Source organism: Scyliorhinus torazame, chromosome 24 (assembly GCF_047496885.1).
Source record: "Scyliorhinus torazame isolate Kashiwa2021f chromosome 24, sScyTor2.1, whole genome shotgun sequence".
Classification (NCBI taxonomy): domain Eukaryota; kingdom Metazoa; phylum Chordata; class Chondrichthyes; order Carcharhiniformes; family Scyliorhinidae; genus Scyliorhinus; species Scyliorhinus torazame.
Genome location: NC_092730.1, coordinates 40,722,118 through 40,740,680, shown reverse-complemented (window position 1 = coordinate 40,740,680; position 18,563 = coordinate 40,722,118). Strand labels below are relative to the sequence as shown.

At 53.2% G+C, this 18,563-nt stretch overlaps 1 protein-coding gene across 4 annotated transcripts in view; it reads right to left on the bottom strand.

Moving 5' to 3' along the window:
- Positions 1 to 18,248, bottom strand: part of LOC140400022 (histone H2B-like) — a 66,871-nt gene extending 48,623 nt beyond the window's left edge. For 2 of the 4 annotated variants that reach the window (XR_011937979.1, XM_072489511.1), the window contains exons 1-2: positions 17,234 to 17,826; positions 10,798 to 10,874 (exon numbers count right to left, since the gene is read on the bottom strand). The gene's annotated coding sequence lies outside the window, so the exon portion shown is untranslated. Of the gene's footprint in view, positions 1 to 10,797; positions 10,875 to 17,233; positions 17,827 to 17,978 lie in introns of those variants that run through there. The other 2 variants (XM_072489512.1, XM_072489513.1) reach the window with 2 other exon arrangements.
- Between the last annotated feature and the right edge of the window lie 315 nt (positions 18,249 to 18,563).

Genomic DNA, 18,563 nt, shown 5'->3' with positions numbered 1-18,563 from the left:
AAGCAGGGGATGTACAAAGCAGGGCAGAATATCAAGCAGGGGGGGGGTATAAAGCAGGCGAGTGTATAAAGCAGGGAAGTGCATGAAGCAGGGGGATGCATGAAGCAGGGGGATGTACGAAGCAGGGGGGATGTACGAAGCAGGGGGGATGTACGAAGCAGGGGGGATGTACGAAGCAGGGGGGATGTACGAAGCAGGGGGGATGTACGAAGCAGGGGGGATGTACGAAGCAGGGGGGATGTACGAAGCAGGGGGGATGTACGAAGCAGGGGGGTGTATAAAGCAGGGGGATGTATAAAGCAGGGGGGGTAAAGCAGGGGGTTGTATAAAGCAGGGGAGTGTATAAAGCAGGAGGGTGTATATAGCAGGGGAGTGTATCAAGCAGGGGAGTGTATCAAGCAGGTGGACGTATAAAGCAGGGGGGTGTATAAAGCAGGGGGGTGTATAAAGCAGGGGGGTGTATAAAGCAGGGGAGTGTATAAAGCGGCGGGTGTATAAAGCGGCGGGTGTATAAAGCGGGGGAGTGTATAAAGCACGGGAGTGTATAAAGCAGGGGGATGTATCATGCAGGGAAGTGTATAAAAGCAGGGCGGTTTATAAAGCAGGGGAGTGCATGAAGCAGTGGAGTGCATAAAGCAGAGGGATGTCTAAAACAGAGGAGTGTATAAAGCAGGGGGGTGTATAAAGCAGGGGAGTGCATAAAGCAGGGGGATGTACAAAGCAGGGCAGAGTATACAGCAGGGGGGGTATAAAGCAGGGGAGTGTGTAAAGCAGGGGAGTGTATAAGGCAGTGGAGTGCATAAAGCAGGGGGGTGTATAAAGCAGGGGGGTGTATAAAGCAGGGGGGTGTATAAAGCAGGGGGGTGTATAAAGCAGGGGGGTGTATAAAGCAGGGGGGTGTATAAAGCAGGGGGGTGTATAAAGCAGGGGATGTATAAAGCAGGGGGGTGTATAAAGCAGGGCAGAGTATCAAGCAGGGGGATGTATCAAGCAGGGAAGTGTATAAAGCAGGGGGATGTATAAAGCAGGGGATTGTATAAATCAGGGGATTGTATAAAGCAGGGGATTGTATAAAGCAGGGGGGGTATAAAGCAGGGGGGGGTATAAAGAAGGTGGGTGTATAAAGTAGGGGGGTGTATAAAGAAGGTGGGTGTATAAAGCAGGGGGATGTATGAAGCAGGGGCATGTATGAAGCAGGGGGATGTATGAAGCAGGGGGATGTATGAAGCAGGGGGATGTATGAAGCAGGCGGATGTATGAAGCAGGCGGATGTATGAAGCAGGCGGATGTATGAAGCAGGCGGATGTATGAAGCAGGCGGATGTATGAAGCAGGCGGATGTATGAAGCAGGCGGATGTATGAAGCAGGCGGATGTATGAAGCAGGCGGATGTATGAAGCTGGGGGATGTATAAAGCTGGGGGATGTATAAAGCTGGGGGATGTATAAAGCTGGGGGATGTATAACGCAGGGGAGTGTATAAAGCAGGGGGGTGTATATAGCAGGGGAGAGTACAAAGCAGGGGAGCATATATAGCAGGAGAGCGTATAAAGCAGGGGGACGTATAAAGCAGGGGGACGTATAAAGCAGGGGGGGGATAAAGCAGGGGGGGGATAAAGCAGGGGGGGATAAAGCAGGGGGTTGTATCAAGCAGGGGGATGTATCAAGCAGGGGGATGTATCAAGCAGGGGGGTGTATGAAGCAGGGGGGTGTATGAAGCAGGGGGGTGTATGAAGCAGGGGAGTGTATGAAGCAGGGGAGTGTATAAAGCAGGGGAGTGTATAAAGCAGGGGAGTGTATAAAGCAGGGGAGTGTATAAAGCAGGGGAGTGTATAAAGCAGGGGAGTGTATAAAGCAGGGGAGTGTATAAAGCAGGGGAGTGTATAAAGCAGGGGAGTGTATAAAGCAGGGGAGTGTATAAAGCAGGGGAGTGTATAAAGCAGGGGAGTGTATAAAGCAGGGGAGTGTATAAAGCAGGGGAGTGTATAAAGCAGGGGAGTGTATAAAGCAGGGGAGTGTATAAAGCAGGGGAGTGTATAAAGCAGGGGAGTGTATAAAGCAGGGGAGTGTATAAAGCAGGGGAGTGTATAAAGCGGCGGGTGTATAACGCGGGGGTGTATAAAGCAGGGGAGTGTATAAAGCAGGGGAGTGTATAAAGCACGGGAGTGTATAAAGCAGGGGATGTATCATGCATGGAAGTGTATAAAGCAGGGCGGTTTATAAAGCAGCGGAGTGCATAAAGCAGTGGAGTGCATAAAGCAGAGGGATGTCTAAAACAGAGGAGTGTATAAAGCAGGGGGGTGTATAAAGCAGGGGAGTGCATAAAGCATGGGGATGTACAAAGCAGGGCAGAGTATAAAGCAGGGGGGGTATAAAGCAGGGCAGTGTGTAAAGCAGGGGAGTGTATAAGGCAGTGGAGTGCATAAAGCAGGGGAGTGCATAAAGCAGGGGGATGCATAAAGCTGGGGGATGCATAAAGCAGGGGGGTGCATAAAGCAGGGGGGTGCATAAAGCAGGGGGTGCATAAAGCAGGGGGGTGCATAAAGCAGGGGGGTGCATAAAGCAGGGGGGTGCATAAAGCAGGGGGGTGTATAAAGCAGGGGGGTGTATAAAGCAGGGGGGTGTATAAAGCAGGGGGGTGTATAAAGCAGGGGGGTGTATAAAGCAGGGGGGTGTATAAAGCAGGGGGGGTATAAAGCAGGGCAGAGTATCAAGCAGGGGGATGTATCAAGCAGGGAAGTGTATATAGCAGGGGGATGTATAAAGCAGGGGGATGTATAAAGCAGGGGGGTGTATAAAGCAGGGGGTTGTATGAAGCAGGGGGGTGTATAAAGCAGGGGGGTGTATAAAGCAGGGGGGTGTATAAAGCAGGGGGGTGTATAAAGCAGGGGAGTGTATAAAGCAGGGGGATGTATCAAGCAGGGGAGTGTATAAAGCAGAGGAGTGTATAAAGCAGGGGATGTACAAAGCAGGGGATGTACAAAGCAGGGGATGTACAAAGCAGGGGATGTACAAAGCAGGGGAGTGGTTAAAGCAGGGGGGTGTATCAAGCAGGGGGATGTATCAAGCAGAGGAGTGTATAAAGCAGGGGATGTACAAAGCAGGGGGGTGTACAAAGCAGGGGGGTGTACAAAGCAGGGGGGTGTCCAAAGCAGGGGGGTGTACAAAGCAGGGGGGTGTACAAAGCAGGGGGGTGTACAAAGCAGGGGGGTGTACAAAGCAGGGGGGTGTACAAAGCAGGGGGGTGTACAAAGCAGGGGGGTGTACAAAGCAGGGGGGTGTACAAAGCAGGGGGGTGTACAAAGCAGGGGGGTGTACAAAGCAGGGGGGTGTACAAAGCAGGGGGGTGTACAAAGCAGGGGGGTGTACAAAGCAGGGGGGTGTACAAAGCAGGGGGGTGTACAAAGCAGGGGGGTGTACAAAGCAGGGGGGTGTACAAAGCAGGGGGGTGTACAAAGCAGGGGGGTGTACAAAGCAGGGGGGTGTACAAAGCAGGGGGGTGTACAAAGCAGGGGGGTGTACAAAGCAGGGGGGTGTACAAAGCAGGGGAGAGTACAAAGCAGGGGAGCGTATATAGCAGGAGGGCGTATAAAGCAGGGGGGCGTATAAAGCAGGGGGACGTATAAAGAAGGGGGACGTATAAAGCAGGGGGGGGATAAAGCAGGGGGATGTATCAAGCAGGGGGGTGTATGAAGCAGGTGGGTGTATGAAGCAGGGGGGTGTATGAAGCAAGGGAGTGTATGAAGCAAGGGAGTGTATAAAGCAGGGGAGTGTATAAAGCAGGGGAGTGTATAAAGCAGGGGAGTGTATAAAGCAGGGGAGTGTATAAAGCAGGGGAGTGTATAAAGCAGGGGAGTGTATAAAGCAGGGGGGTGTATAAAGCAGGGGGGTGTATAAAGCAGGGGGGTGTATAAAGCAGGGGGGTGTATAAAGCAGGGGGGTGTATAAAGCAGGGGGATGTACAAAGCAGGGAAGTGTGTAAAGCAGGGGAGTGTATAAGGCAGGGGAGTGCATAAAGCAGAGGGATGTCTAAAACAGAGGAGTGTATAAAGCAGGGGGGTGTATAAAGCAGGGGAGTGCATAAAGCAGGGGGATGTACAAAGCAGGGCAGAGTATAAAGCAGGGGGGTATAAAGCAGGGGAGTGTGTAAAGCAGGGGAGTGCATAAAGCAGGGGAGTGCATAAAGCAGGGGAGTGCATAAAGCAGGGGAGTGCATAAAGCAGGGGAGTGCATAAAGCAGGGGAGTGCATAAAGCAGGGGAGTGCATAATGCAGGGGGATGTATAAAGCAGGGGGTGTATAAAGCAGGGGGGTGTATAAAGCAGGGGGGTGTATAAAGAAGGTGGGTGTATAAAGCAGGGGGGTGTATAAAGCAGGTGGGTGTATAAAGTACAGGGATGTATGAAGCAGGGGGATGTATGAAGCAGGGGGATGTATGAAGCAGGGGGATGTATGAAGCAGGGGGATGTATGAAGCAGGGGGATGTATGAAGCAGGGGGATGTATGAAGCAGGGGGATGTATGAAGGAGGCGGATGTATGAAGCAGGCGGATGTATAAAGCAGGCGGATGTATAAAGCTGGGGGATGTATAACGCAGGAGAGTGTATAAAGCAGGGGGGTGTATAAAGCAGGGGGGTGTATAAAGCAGGGGGGTGTATAAAGCAGGGGGGTGTATAAAGCAGGGGGGTGTATAAAGCAGGGGGGTGTATAAAGCAGGGGGGTGTATAAAGCAGGGGGATGTATAAAGCAGGGGAGTGTATCAAGCAGGGAAGTGTATCAAGCAGGGGGATGTATAAAGCAGGGTGGTGTATAAAGCAGTGGAGTGTATAAAGCAGTGGGGTGTATAAAGCAGGGGAGTGCAGAAAGCAGGGGAGTGCAGAAAGCAGGGGGATGTACAAAGCAGGGCAGAGTATAAAGCAGGGAAGTGTGTAAAGCAGGGAACTGTGTAAAGCAGGGGAGTGTATAAGGCAGTGGAGTGCATAAAGCAGGGGAGTGCATAATACAGGGGGATGTATAAAGCAGGGGAGTGTTCGTCGGAGGAGGAGCAGTCTCTGTCAGGGAGAGAACCTGAGAACGTCTAAGACACTCAGAAGGTAAGTGATTTTTACTTTTATACCTTTTTCAAATTGTGTGTGTCGGGGGGAAACTGCAGTGACATCACAGAAAAGCTGTGGCCTGAGTGGCTGGTTGGGAATCTACACTAAATTAAAAAAATTAAGCATTGGTAACTAATTAAACATAATTACTGAAGTACAATTTAGTGGGATATCTAAGCCAGAGATCGGAGAGTACTATATTTAGCTTTCGCATTTCTATTAGAAATCTAGTGCTAGGAAACAGTAACTTTGAAATTTTAAAAAATATATTAAAAAATAAATAAAAATTTTAATTTTAATTAATTGACGCAATGTCAGTTAGAGGGGTGCAGTGCTCTGACTGTGAGATGTGGCAGGTCCGGGAGGCTTCCAGCGTCCCGGATGGCTTCATCTGCAGAAAGTGCACCCAACTGGAGCTCCTCACAGACCGCATGGTTCGGTTGGAGCAGCAATTGGATGCACTTAGGAGCATGCAGGTGGCGGAAAGCGTCATAGATCGCAGTTATGTAAATGTGGTCACACCCAAGGTGCAGGCAGAGAAATGGGTGACCACCAGAAAGGGCAGGCAGTCAGTGCAGGAATCCCCTGTGGTTGTCCCCCTCTCGAACAGGTATACCCCTTTGGATACTGTCGGGGGGGGATAGCCTATCAGGGGAAAACAGCAGCAGCCAGAGCAGTGGCACCACGGCTGGCTCTGATGTTCAGAAGGGAGGGTCAAAGCGCAGAAGAGTAATAGTAATAGGGGACTCTATAGTCAGGGGCACAGATAGGCGCTTCTGTGGACGTGAAAGAGACTCCAGGATGGTATGTTGCCTCCCTGGTGCCAGGGTCCAGGATGTCTCCGAATGGGTAGAGGGCATCCTGAAGGGGGAGGGCAAACAGGCAGAGGTCATTGTACATATTGTTACTAACGACATAGGCAGGAAGGGGCATGAGGTCCTGCAGCAGGAGTTCAGGGAGCTAGGCAGAAAGTTAAAAGACAGGACCTCGAGGGTTGTAATCTCGGGATTACTCCCTGTGCCACGTGCCAGTGAGGCTAGAAATAGGAAGATAGAGCAGCTAAACACGTGGCTAAACAGCTGGTGTAGGAGGGAGGGTTTCCGTTATCTCGAGCACTGGGAGCTCTTCCGGGGCAGGTGTGACCTGTATAAGAAGGACGGGCTGCATCTAAACCGGAGAGGCATAAATATCCTGGCCGCGAGGATTGCTAGTGTCACACGGGAGGGTTTAAACTAGTATGGCAGGGGGGTGGGCACGGGAGCAATAGGTCAGAAGGTGAGAGCATTGAGGGAGAACTAGGGAATAGGGACAGTGTGGCTCTGAGGCAGAGCAGACAGGGAGAATTTCCTGAACACAGCGGGTCTGGTGGCCTGACGTGCATATGTTTTAATGCAAGAAGTATTACGGGTAAGGCAGATGAACTTAGAGCTTGGATTAGTACTTGGAACTATGATGTTGTTGCCATTACAGAGACCTGGTTGAGGGAAGGGCAAGATTGGCAGCTAAACGTTCCAGGATTTAGATGTTTCAGGCGGGATAGAGGGGGATGTAAAAGGGGAGGCGGAGTTGCGCTACTGGTTCAGGAGAATATCACAGCTGTACTGCAGGAGGACACCTCAGAGGGCAGTGAGGCTATATGGGTAGAGATCAGGAATAAGAAGGGTGCAGTCACAATGTTGGGGGTTTACTACAGGCCTCCCAACAGCCAGCGGGAGATACAGGAGCAGATAGGTAGACAGATTTTGGAAAAGAGTAAAAACAACAGGGTTGTGGTGATGGGAGACTTCAACTTCCCCGATATTGACTGGGACTCACTTAGTGCCAGGGGCTTAGACGGGGCGGAGTTTGTAAGGAGCATCCAGGAGGGCTTCTTCAAACAATATGTAGACAGTCCAACTAGGGAAGGGGCGGTACTGGACCTGGTATTGGGGAATGAGCCCGGCCAGGTGGTAGATGTTTCAGTAGGGGAGCATTTCGGTAACAGTGACCACAATTCAGTAAGTTTTAAAGTACTGGTGGAATGGTAAATTCTAAAGAATGGTCCTAGGATGAATGTGCTAAATTGGGGGAAGGCTAATTATAACAATATTAGGCGGGAACTGTTTGCACTGAGTGCTGAGGTTTGCACTGAGTGCTGAATTTGGTGCTTTTTGAGTGCTATAGTAAGAGTTTGGTGACCGAGGGAGTGCTGAATTTGGTGCTTTTTGAGTGCTATAGTAAGAGTTTGGTGACCGAGGGAGTGCTGAATTTGGTTCTTTTTGAGTGCTATAGTAAGAGTTTGGTGACCGAGGGAGTTAGGTGAGGAGGGAGTAAGGTGCTCCTTTCATTTTGTTTCCGACATTTCCGCAAAGATTGCGAAGAGAGCCAGGAGTTTACAGAAAGTGTAGCTGACTGGGAGCAGAGTCGGAGGGCGGAGATCTAGTTAGTCCACAGGGCAGCTATATTCTGTCAGGTAAGAAGGGATGGAGGCTAGGCCAGTTGCATGCTCCTCCTGTAGGATGTGGGTGGTGAGGGATACCACCGGTGTCCCCGCTGACTATACCTGCGGGAAGTGCACCCAACTTCAGCTCCTCAAAGACCGTGTTAGGGAACTGGAGCTGAAGCATAAGTCCCCAGGGCCTGATGGGATATACCCCAGAATACTGAAGGAGGCTGGAGAGGAAATTGCTGAGGCCTTGACAGAAATCTTTGGATCCTCGCTGTCTTCAGGGGATGTCCCGGAGGACTGGAGAATAGCCAATGTTGTTCCTCTGTTTAAGAAGGGTAGCAAGGATAATCCCGGGAACTACAGGCCGGTGAGACTTACTTCAGTGGTAGGGAAATTACTGGAGAGAATTCTTCGAGACAGGATCTACTCCCATTTGGAAGCAAATGGACGTATTCGTGAGAGGCAGCACGGTTTTGTGAAGGGAAGGTCGTGTCTCACTAACTTGATAGAGTTTTTCGAGGAGGTCACTAAGATGATTGATGCAGGTAGGGTAGTGGATGTTGTCTATATGGACTTCAGTAAGGCCTTTGACAAGGTCCCTCATGGTAGACTAGTACAAAAGGCGAAGTCACACGGGATCAGGGGTGAGCTGGCAAGGTGGATACAGAACTGGCTCGGCCATAGAAGGCAGAGAGTAGCAATGGAAGGATGCATTTCTAATTGGAGGGCTGTGACCAGTGGTGTTCCACAGGGATCAGTGCTGGGACCTTTGCTCTTTGTAGTATATATAAATGATTTGGAGGAAAATGTAACTGGTCTGTTTAGTAAGTTTGCAGACGACACAAAGGTTGGTGGAATTGCAGATAGCGATGAGGACTGTCGGAGGATACAGCAGGATTTAGATTGTTTGGAGACTTGGGCGGAGAGATGGCAGATGGAGTTTAATCCGGACAAATGTGAGGTAATGCATTTTGGAAGGTCTAATGCAGTAGGGAATATACAGTGAATGGTAGAACCCTCAAGAGTATTGAAAGTCAAAGAGATCTAGGAGTACAGGTCCACAGGTCATTGAAAGGGGCAACACAGGTGGAGAAGGTAGTCAAGAAGGCATACGGCATGCTTGCCTTCATTGGCCGGGGCATTGAGTATAAGAATTGGCAAGTCATGTTGCAGCTGTATAGAACCTTAGTTAGGCCACACTTGGAGTATAGTGTTCAATTCTGGTCGCCACACTACCAGAAGGATGTGGAGGCTTTAGAGAGGGTGCAGAAGAGATTTACCAGAATGTTGCCTGGTATGGAGGCATTAGCTATGAGGAGCGGTTGAATAAACTCGGTTTGTTCTCACTGAAACAAAGGAGGTTGAGGGGAGACCTGATAGAGGTATACAAAATTATGAGGGGCATAGACAGAGTGGATAGTCAGAGGCTTTTCCCCAGGTTAGAGGGGTCAATTACTAGGGGGCATAGGTATAAGGTGAGAGGGGCAAGGTTTAGAGTAGATGTACGAGGCAAGTTTTTTACGCAGAGGGTAGTGGGTGCCTGGAACTCGCTACCGGAGGAGGTGGTGGAAGCAGGGACGATAGTGACATTTAAGGGGCATCTTGACAAATACATGAATAGGATGGGAATAGAGGGATACGGACCCAGGAAGTGTAGAAGATTGTAGTTTAGTCGGGCAGCATGGTTGGCACGGGCTTGGAGGGCCGAAGGGCCTGTTCCTGTGCTGTACATTTCTTTGTTCTTTGTTTGTTTGTATCAAGCAGGGGGGTGTATCAAGCAGGGGGGGGTGTCAAGCGGGGGGGGGGGGGGGGTGTCAAGCAGGGGGGGGGGGTCAAGCAGGGGGGGGGGTGTCAAGCAGGGGGGGTGTGTCAAGCGGGGGGGGGGGGGGTGTCAAGCAGTGGGTTGGTGTCAAGCAGGGGGGGTGTCAAGCGGGGGGGGTGTCAAGCAGGGGGGGTGTGTCAAGCGGGGGGGGGTGTCAAACAGGGGGGTGTGTCAAGCAGGGGGGTGCGTCAAGCAGGGGGGTGCGTCAAGCAGGGGGGTGCGTCAAGCAGGGGGATGCGTCAAGCAGGGGGGTGCGTCAAGCAGGGGGGTGCGTCAAGCAGGGGGGTGCGTCAAGCAGGGGGGTGCGTCAAGCAGGGGGGTGCGTCAAGCAGGGGGGTGCGTCAAGCAGGGGGGTGCGTCAAGCAGGGGGGTGCGTCAAGCAGGGGGGTGCGTCAAGCAGGGGGGTGCGTCAAGCAGGGGGGTGCGTCAAGCAGGGGGGTGCGTCAAGCAGGGGGGTGCGTCAAGCAGGGGGGTGCGTCAAGCAGGGGGGTGCGTCAAGCAGGGGGGTGCGTCAAGCAGGGGGGGTGCGTCAAGCAGGGGTGTGCGTCAAGCAGGGGGGGTGCGTAAAGCAGGGGGGGTGCGTAAAGCAGGGGGGGTGCGTAAAGCAGGGGGGGTGCGTAAAGCCGGGGAGTGCGTAAAGCCGGGGAGTGTGTATCCCAATGGAGTGTATAAACCAGGGGAGTGTATGGAACCAGGGGAGGATGCACAACAAGAGTGTGTGTAAAATGAGGAGAGTGTACAGCAGTTGAGTGCTCAAACCAGATGAGTGTGAAACCAGGACAGCATGTAAACCAGAGGAGTGTGTGAAACTAGCGTGGTGTAAACCAGGGGATTGTGTAAATCAGGGGATTGCTTCACAGTGCCAGGTTCCAAGGTTTGATTCCCGCTTGGGTCGCTGCCTGTGCAGAGTCTGCACGTTTTCCCTGTGTCTGTGTGGGTTTCCTCCGGATGCTACGGTTTCCTCCCACAAGTCCCGAAAGACATGCTTGTTATGTGAATTGGACATTCCCCCAATATTTTGTTTTCTGACTTGTCTCAGTAGAAACTTACGAATAATTCTGTATTTTTATATCAGCTGTACGATCTGACTTTTTACTTGCACCAAAGGTTCACAACTTGTGAGATTAAAGTGCTTCTGATACATTTTAATCCAACAAAGTTACAAAAAAATGCAAATGGATACTTACACATTGCTGAATCTGTACCTAATTAATTCTACACTGATTACTTTACGAAAAGCTATTATCACAACAAGTTGATCCAACGTTCCATGATATGGCGGGGGGGCGAATTGTGGAAAATTATCCCGCCTGCCCTCTCGTGTATCACTGTTGGATTGGACATGTTTATCTGGGACTTGACGTCAATGTGAGTCTGACTGCTTCTGTTCTCTGTGACGGTGGAGTTGATGTTGTGTTTGTGTCTCTGCAATGTTGGATTAATATTGTACTTACTGTCAGTTAGAAGGAGACGTGTACATTCACGTTGCTGCGGAATCATCATCTTGGAACTCATCTCTTCATCTGTTGAACTGGGTGGAAGATAACATATCTCTTGTAAATCAGGGCCAGATGAGGCCAATGATAGATCAATCTATTCTTTCAATTGATAATCAGTAAAATAAAGAAAATACTCTCCAAATCCTAACCCAGAATCAGACAATAAGCCAGGCCCAGAAAGAGCTCTCCCCTCCCCCCGCTCACTCCAAGTCCCGGAACAAGATCGTGCTCCGCTGTGCCTCTTGCAAACAGCCCCCGATTCTCCCTGAACTCCCCCCAAGTCAGTAATGATCTCTGAGCCTCTTTGCTCACACTCCCAGATGGATGTGCTGCTGCAATGAGAACGCTGTTCCTGGGCTGGAGGGGCTGCACATGCGCTCTCACCCTCAGTGACGACAGGCAGGGGGCGGGGTTACGCCGGGCGTGCGCAGATCCCCGCAGCAATTCCGCATTGAGAACCAATGGGAATATTCCCCATTTCACTGTCATCACATATAGAGCAAAACCTCCTATAGAGCCTGTGTTGGGGGCAGTGTGTGTGGTTTTTTTTTTCGGGTTTAACAACTGTCATAATATTTTTGTGGTTTGTTTTTTTTCCCTTGTGTTTTTTTTCCTCGTGAGTGATGACCTGCTGCATTTATCTCCACGCAGCAGGATTAAAACCCTGCATCCACCGACTATTCTGGAGTGATGCACGGCGTGACAACGAAAGTAAAAATACAAAAATTAACTGAGGGACAAAAGCAAACCGGGGGGTGCTCCAAAAAGAAAGCAACTGGAGCAGAGCCCAAAAAGGAATCAGAAAGGAAACGGAAACGGAACAAAACCCGTTAAATTAAAGTGTGAAAATCAGGGTTGATGAGGCAGTCCAACCCCTACGGCGGCCACCGAGCACGGAAGGCCTCAAGTGTGCTCGTGGTCACCACAAGCTCCCACTCCAGGGACACCCGGCCACGAACGAGGCTGCGGAGGAGGGGCAGACAGTCAGGCCGGACGACCCCCTCGGTCACCCGCTGCCTGGACCTATTAATGGCAAGTGTGGCCAGGAACAGGAGCAGGTTCACAAGGGGGTCCTCTGCCTTCCCCGCTTCCCCACCTTCCCACACCAGATGTCCATCGATCAGGAGCGTGGGGCTTAAGTACAAAGAAAACCTCAACAACAATATCGTCAAAAAACTAAAAAAAGGAGTGCAGCCTAAGACAGACAACAAACACATGCTCCACAGACTCCACCAGGCCGCAAAAGTGGCAGGTCTCTGGGGAGGCCGTGTGGCGATTTAACCGATGGTTGCACGACACGGCCTTGTGCAGCACCCTCCACCCCAGGTCCCCAAGTCTTATAGGGAAGACGCCTCCGTAGAGGGAACTCCAGTTGGGACCTCCGCTGCCGGACAGCAGCAAGGCACGCCAAGCCGTGTCCGGATGGCGGGCGAGGGCAAGGAGGTGGAAGGTGTGCAGCAGCAGGCCGTACAGGAAACCCATCTGCGCGGTACGAAAAGGCAGGGGGGGTGTCGACATGAAGCGACTGGGGTTGTGGGGTACCGGCGCCTGAAAGGGGTTCCGGGGCCTGGGACCAGCGTGGCATTCCGTCCGAGCAGACGTCCGCTCAGACGGGATGCCACCGCACAACTGCGCCGTCTCGAGACCAAGGGGCCGAGCACGACCGTTTTGAGGCCTCGGATGGGCTTGGCCGCGTGCTGGATGGACACAGCACCGCGCTCGGCGAGCTCGTAGGGCGTCATCCAGTCCACTCCTCTGCCACCCTGCATGTCCCCGATCCTGGTCACCCCGACATCCACAGCCCTCCGCTCCGCCAGCCACCGGAATGGATATTGGCGGAGGTGCGGATTCCTGAGCAGCGGCTCCCTTATGAGAGCCACTACTCCTGACAGCGGAGAGCTGTGGCACGTGGGGACCCTGTTCCTGACTTTGAGACGGTCCTGGTACAAGACGGGCAGCGCCAACAAAGAATTCTGAAGACCTTGCTGGTCAACATCGTAGTTCAGGCCGTGCACCTGGCAGAAGAAATATGTCGCCAAGGCACACCATCGTGGAGGAGGCTCAATGTACAGGTATCGCTGCAGAGTCTGAAGGCGTAAAGTCGTGATCTGGATGCGAAGGCACACCAGCGCCTGACCGCCCTCCGTAAGCGGGAGACTCCAGACCTCCGCAGCGACCCAGTGCAATACATTTTCCCAGAAGAACCGAATCAGAGTTCTCTGGATGCCTGTGACAAAGTCAGGGGGAGGGGTCAAAGTGACCAGCCAGTACCACAACATGGAGGCTATCAGCTGGTTTATGATGAGAACTCGACCCCTGTAGGACATCACTCGGAGCAGTCCTGTCCAGCGACCCAGGCGAGCGGTGACCTTGGTCTCCAACTCCTGCCAGTTCGCCGGCCAGGCTTCCTTTGCTGGGCAAAGATAGACTCCCAAGTCGAGGATGTTGGTCTAAGTAGAGGATGTTGGTCCGGCTCCAACTGAAGGGCCTGAGCTCCTCTGGGAGGGGGTCCATCTGCCATGGACCGACCAGGAGTCCGGAACATTTAGCCCGGTTGATCCCAGCTGAAGATGCGGCGGAGTACACAGCCTGGCACTCTCGCATCCTTCGCAGGTCACCGGGGTCAATGAACATGAGCAGCACATCATCAGCGTAAGCCAAAACGACCACCGCCATGCCCAGCTCACGCAGAACCAGCCCCGACAACCTCTTCCGCAGGAGGCGCAGGAAAGGCTCCACGCAGAGAGAATAAAGTTGGCCGGGCAAGGGGCAGCCCTGACGCACACCTCTCCCAAAGCGAAGGGGCGCTGTCAGGGACAGGTTAACCTTAATCAGACACTCCAAGGCAGCGTACAGTAATCGGATCCGGGCGACAAAGTGCGTCCTGAACCAGAAGGCTCGCAGAGGCCCGAGCAAATAATCGTGCCCCACCCTGTCGAACGCCCTCTCCTGGTCAAGAGACAGGTAGGCGCTCAACATCCCAGTCATCTGGGAATGATGGATGTCCCGGACCAGATGGATATTATGGTAAATGGTGCGGTCCGGGACGGTGTGGGACTGTCAGGGTGGATCATGGTAAATGGTGCGGTCCGTGACGGTGTGGGACTGTCAGGGTGGATCATGGTAAATGGTGCGGTCCGGGACGGTGTGGGACTGTCAGGGTGCATCATGGTAAATGGTGCGATCCGGGACGGTGTGGGACTGTCAGGGTGGATCATGTGGTCCAGCACAGGGCCACGGCGCAAAGACATGACTGTGGCAATTATTTTGTAGTCCGTGCTGAGGAGGGAGACCGCTCGCCTGTTTTTGGGTCGGCGGAAATCCCCTTTCTTGGGCAGCAGGGCAACAACGGCCCTGCGCCACGAAAGGGGCACCTCCCCGGTCACGATACATTCCCCAGGACCCCCGCGTAGTCGCTCCCCAGGACGTCCCAGCATGCACTGAAGAACTCCGCGGTCAGCCCGTCCAGCCCTGGGGTCTTGCCCCTTGACAAGCTGTCGAGGGCGCCGGTCTTGATGATTGACGGTTTGGTCGAGACCCCGACGCCCTCCGGGCCGACCTGCGGCAGGTCCTCCCGCAGAACTCTGCAAGCGTCCTCGCTGCACGGATCCGGAGTATAGAGGTCAGGATAAAAGTCCCTGATTAGTGTCCTGACCCCCTCCGGATCCGAGACGAGGGACCGTCGTCGGCCGACTGGCCCTGCATCCTCTTTCCAGCGAGTAGAAGGGGGAGCCACGGTCCATGTCTGTCAGGAGACGGATCCGTGACCTCACATACGCGCCGTGGGACCCGACAAGTTGCAGGTCCCGCAGCACGCCCGTCTTCTCCCTGTACAGCAGCCCCAGGGCCGGGTCCTCATCCGGCTGAGGGAGACGTGACTCCAGATGGAAGACTTCTTCAGCCAATTTGGCGATCATGTATTTCCGCCCCGGCATCGACCGCTTCGTGTCCCTCTGACAGAAGGCGCGGACATGAGTCTTGCCCAAGTCCCACCATAGCCTCAAGGAGGGGAAGCCACCCTGCTTCTTTCTCCAGCCGGCCCAGAAACGGCAAAGCGATTCCAGGAACCTCTTGTCCTCCAGCAGCAGGTTGTTAAAGTGCCAGTACGCGGACCGTGCCTGAGCGCGGAGCTGGCCGAGCCCCGCCCACACCAGGAGTCCCCCGAGGAACAGAACAGCCTGTCGCTGCTCCCCCTGGTCCGAGTCGATCCCACCACCAGGATCACCCTCAGGCGGGTTCCTCGCAGGCCCCCCCCCCTCGATTCAGAGTCCGTGGCGACACCGACCCCGCCATCGATGCCGGGCCCTCGGAGAGACCCCCTGGAACAGCTCCGGGATGGATCCTGGGCTCCTTCGCATCGTCTGCTTGGGCCTTGTGAGCGGGAGCCTTCCTCGCCGTCGCCCGCCCACGACCCGAAGATATAGGGGCTCTGATGGCTGCCGCAGGCCCCCAGCGATGAACAAAAGGTATTCGGGGAGTAAAACTGCACCGGGCAGAACAAGCATTTGGGGGGTCACGTCTCCGCCCGCCCCCAGGCCTCCCTGCTCGGGGGACGACGGCAGCTCGGTCACATCAGCGGCTGCTTTGGCCTTCTTTTTAACGGGGCTGGGCATCAGGGTGATGGAAATAAACACAGGAGATACCCAACCCCGCTCGCCTGGGGAGGGGGTAGCAAGATCCACCACCATCTCCAACCCAAGCCGCTGGCGCTTGCGGTGGGCAAGCTGGTGTTGCTGCAGGGCCACTACTGCTGGAAGGCCCTCGGCAGCAACCCCCCCCACCCTCTGCAATGCCCCCCCCCCCATCCGCATCGCCGAGCCCCTGGGACTGTGGTGGGGCCGGAACAGCATCCAGCTCGGGACTGTACACAGGGTCCCCACCGCCCGTGTGTTGGTCTCTCCAGACCCCTCATGTTGTTGTGAGGTGGCGGCGGCATCGCGAGGTGAGGCTGCGGCCTCTGTGTTGGTTGGGACGGGCACGGGGTCAGTACTCGTGATGGGGCCAAGGTGTGGGTGGGCCCGGTCCGACCATCGCGCCGTCTTCCGTTTGGCCTTTTTAGGCTGCCAACAGCCGAGGTGTTGTCAGGGGCCGGCTGCTGGGCAGACAGAGGTGGTGGAGGAGAGGGGGGCAGTGCCTGCCGTGGCCGCCCTGGAGATGTTGTTGGCAGTGGCCGTTAGGGTGGGGCAGTTCCGGCGAATATGCCCCAGCCCACTTCAGGCATGGCACCGCATGCCATCCGCAGACCAGATCACTTTATGGTCCTTCCCTTGGTGGGGAGCCACAAATCCTCCCTCCATGACCTCCTCCCGGGTCAGGCAGACAAAACCCTGATGCCGGAAGGAGTATTAATGACTGAGGGAAGTGTCCCGCAGGCCGAGTGTCAGCGGCGCCACCCCGGACCTGACCTCCCCCAGGAAGTTGAGATGGGGAGGAGGAGCTCGGTGGGGAGGTAGAGCGGGACGTTTGAAGGAGTGACACATTCGGCGGTGGCCTCCAGTGGGTCCACCACCACGTGTGCCCCACCCACTGTGAGCCCCCTTTCCAGGACACGGTAGACCACCTGCTCGGCCCGCAGGAAAAACACGGCCTGACCGGAAGATTTCCGGGGAGGGTGGAGGTGTGGGGCTAGGGTTCAGGTGTGAGCTTAGGTAGTTGGGGAGGGCTGGTTTAGCACAGTGGGCTAAGCAGCTGGCTTGTAATGCAGAACACGTCCAGCAGCGTGGGTTCAATTCCCATGCCGGACTCCCCGAACAGGCGCCGGAATGTGGCGACTGGGGCTTTTCACAGTAACTTCATTGAAGCCTACTTGTGACAATCTATTATTATTAATATGCTCTTTCCAAGGGCCGTTGCAGACTTGATGGGCCGAATGGCCACTGTAGACTCGATGAAATCTATGAACTCAGCTCCAGCTCCAGTTGAAAGCTTCTCCAGTCTCCACTTGAATTGTTGACAAACAGTTCGGAGCAGTTTGCAGCACTTTCTCTGTAATGAGCACCATGACATACTGACAAAGCTGGATTTTAAAATTCTTCTTCAGTAACTGCATGTTTACCAATAATAATTCTTATAATGTTTCATTGCTCAGGTCTCTTCTTGTAGTATGAGACCTGGTCTTGTCCTAATGTCTGAAACTGCCTTTTCCATTCTGCTTCAGTTATAAATGTTCTTATCTGTAACATATGTACTGCATCAATGACATTAGATCAGTTAGTCCTGGTAAATGAAGGAAAAGTGGATGAACTGAATCAGCAGAATTTTACAGAGCAGTACTTTTAAACCGTTTTTACCTGCGACCCATTTTAACCAACCGGCTATCCCTTGGGACCCATGCTGGCCAGCCTTTGGGACCCACACCAGCTGACCTCTGTGACCCACTATGTTCTCTTACCTTTAATCCAGTAGGTGAACTTGCTTGGTCCTTATGATCTCTTTCCAATCAGGTTTAGAGGAGAGGGCAGTGCATATATCAGGTGCAGAGTTCAGCTGGTTCCTGTGTGCTGTCTTCATCCTTTTGAGGATGAAAAATCCAACCTTGAACATGTAGATCCTTGTGATGTGGAATAGCAAAAGAATGTTTGCTTTACTCCGTACTGGGTACTCCTCGGAGACGCTACGCTGGAACTCTGAAAACCTCATGGAGTTGTGCCGTATTTTTAATGTGCTGTCACAGGTAAGGTGCAGAAGCTCAGTTTGTACATTTGGAGTGAGCTATAAATCAGTAAATTGAGTCTGGGGTCTCGAACTCAAAGGGAGTTTTCACCAACTAATTCTCTCTCAAAATCTGAAACTTCTCCTCTGGAAAATAGCGATAAAAACTGTTGTTCAGTGCAGCCAGTCTATCGACAGTTCCCTTCCTAACCGTTTTCTTCGAGATGTCATTGCAGTGTGGGGAACATGTTGTAGGTTTGGCTTTCTACGCGCAGTTGCCTAACGTTCAATTACTTTTGGAAAGCATCAAATTCTTCACAGCGCCAAAAGCAATCATCCGCCTTCCCTGACAATTTGCGGTTCAGTGTGTTTAGAATTGAAAAGATGTCTGGAAGGCGAGACATAGAGAGCTTCCACGTTTCATCAGCAAACAAATCAGCCAGAGGGGATCCTGATTTGCATTGGCACAATTTATAAAGACATACCTTCAAATATCACCTTTATTCTGCTGTGTTCCTGTTTCCAGCTTCTTCTTAATGGGTTGTTGAGCAGAGGCCATGGAGCTCACCCCAGCTCTGCTTTGTGTTGCTGTGGACTCTCCTCAGCGACTCTCCCACAGATTTAGATGTGTGATCCGGGCCTGCTTGTGTCTCTGACCCTCTCTTCCTTATTACAAAACCGTCCATTTTCAATTCTTCACAGCTGCCAGCTACAAAATGGAGGATCTGCTCTCTGGCGCCGCTTCAACCTGCTGTTGCTTCAAAGAACCTGCCCTTGGACAGCCCGGTGACGTCAGGAGGAGGCGGTCCGGCCCGCTGTGTACCGCGCCTGCGCACTGCCAGATCGGGCTGAGTGGGCACGCATGCGCGGGATAGCCGGCACCCGGGACAGTCCCTGGAGAGTGACGTGTTATTACCAGCAGAGAGAATGTGCTGCTGCCGGCAGAGGGAGGCCCAGAGTCAGAGCAATGTGTCAATGAGGGGAATCTGACTGGCCACAGAAGTTTGTGGATGGGCGGGGCAGTTGCTCTAATTGGGTACCTGAAACAACCAATCAGATGCTCATAGATG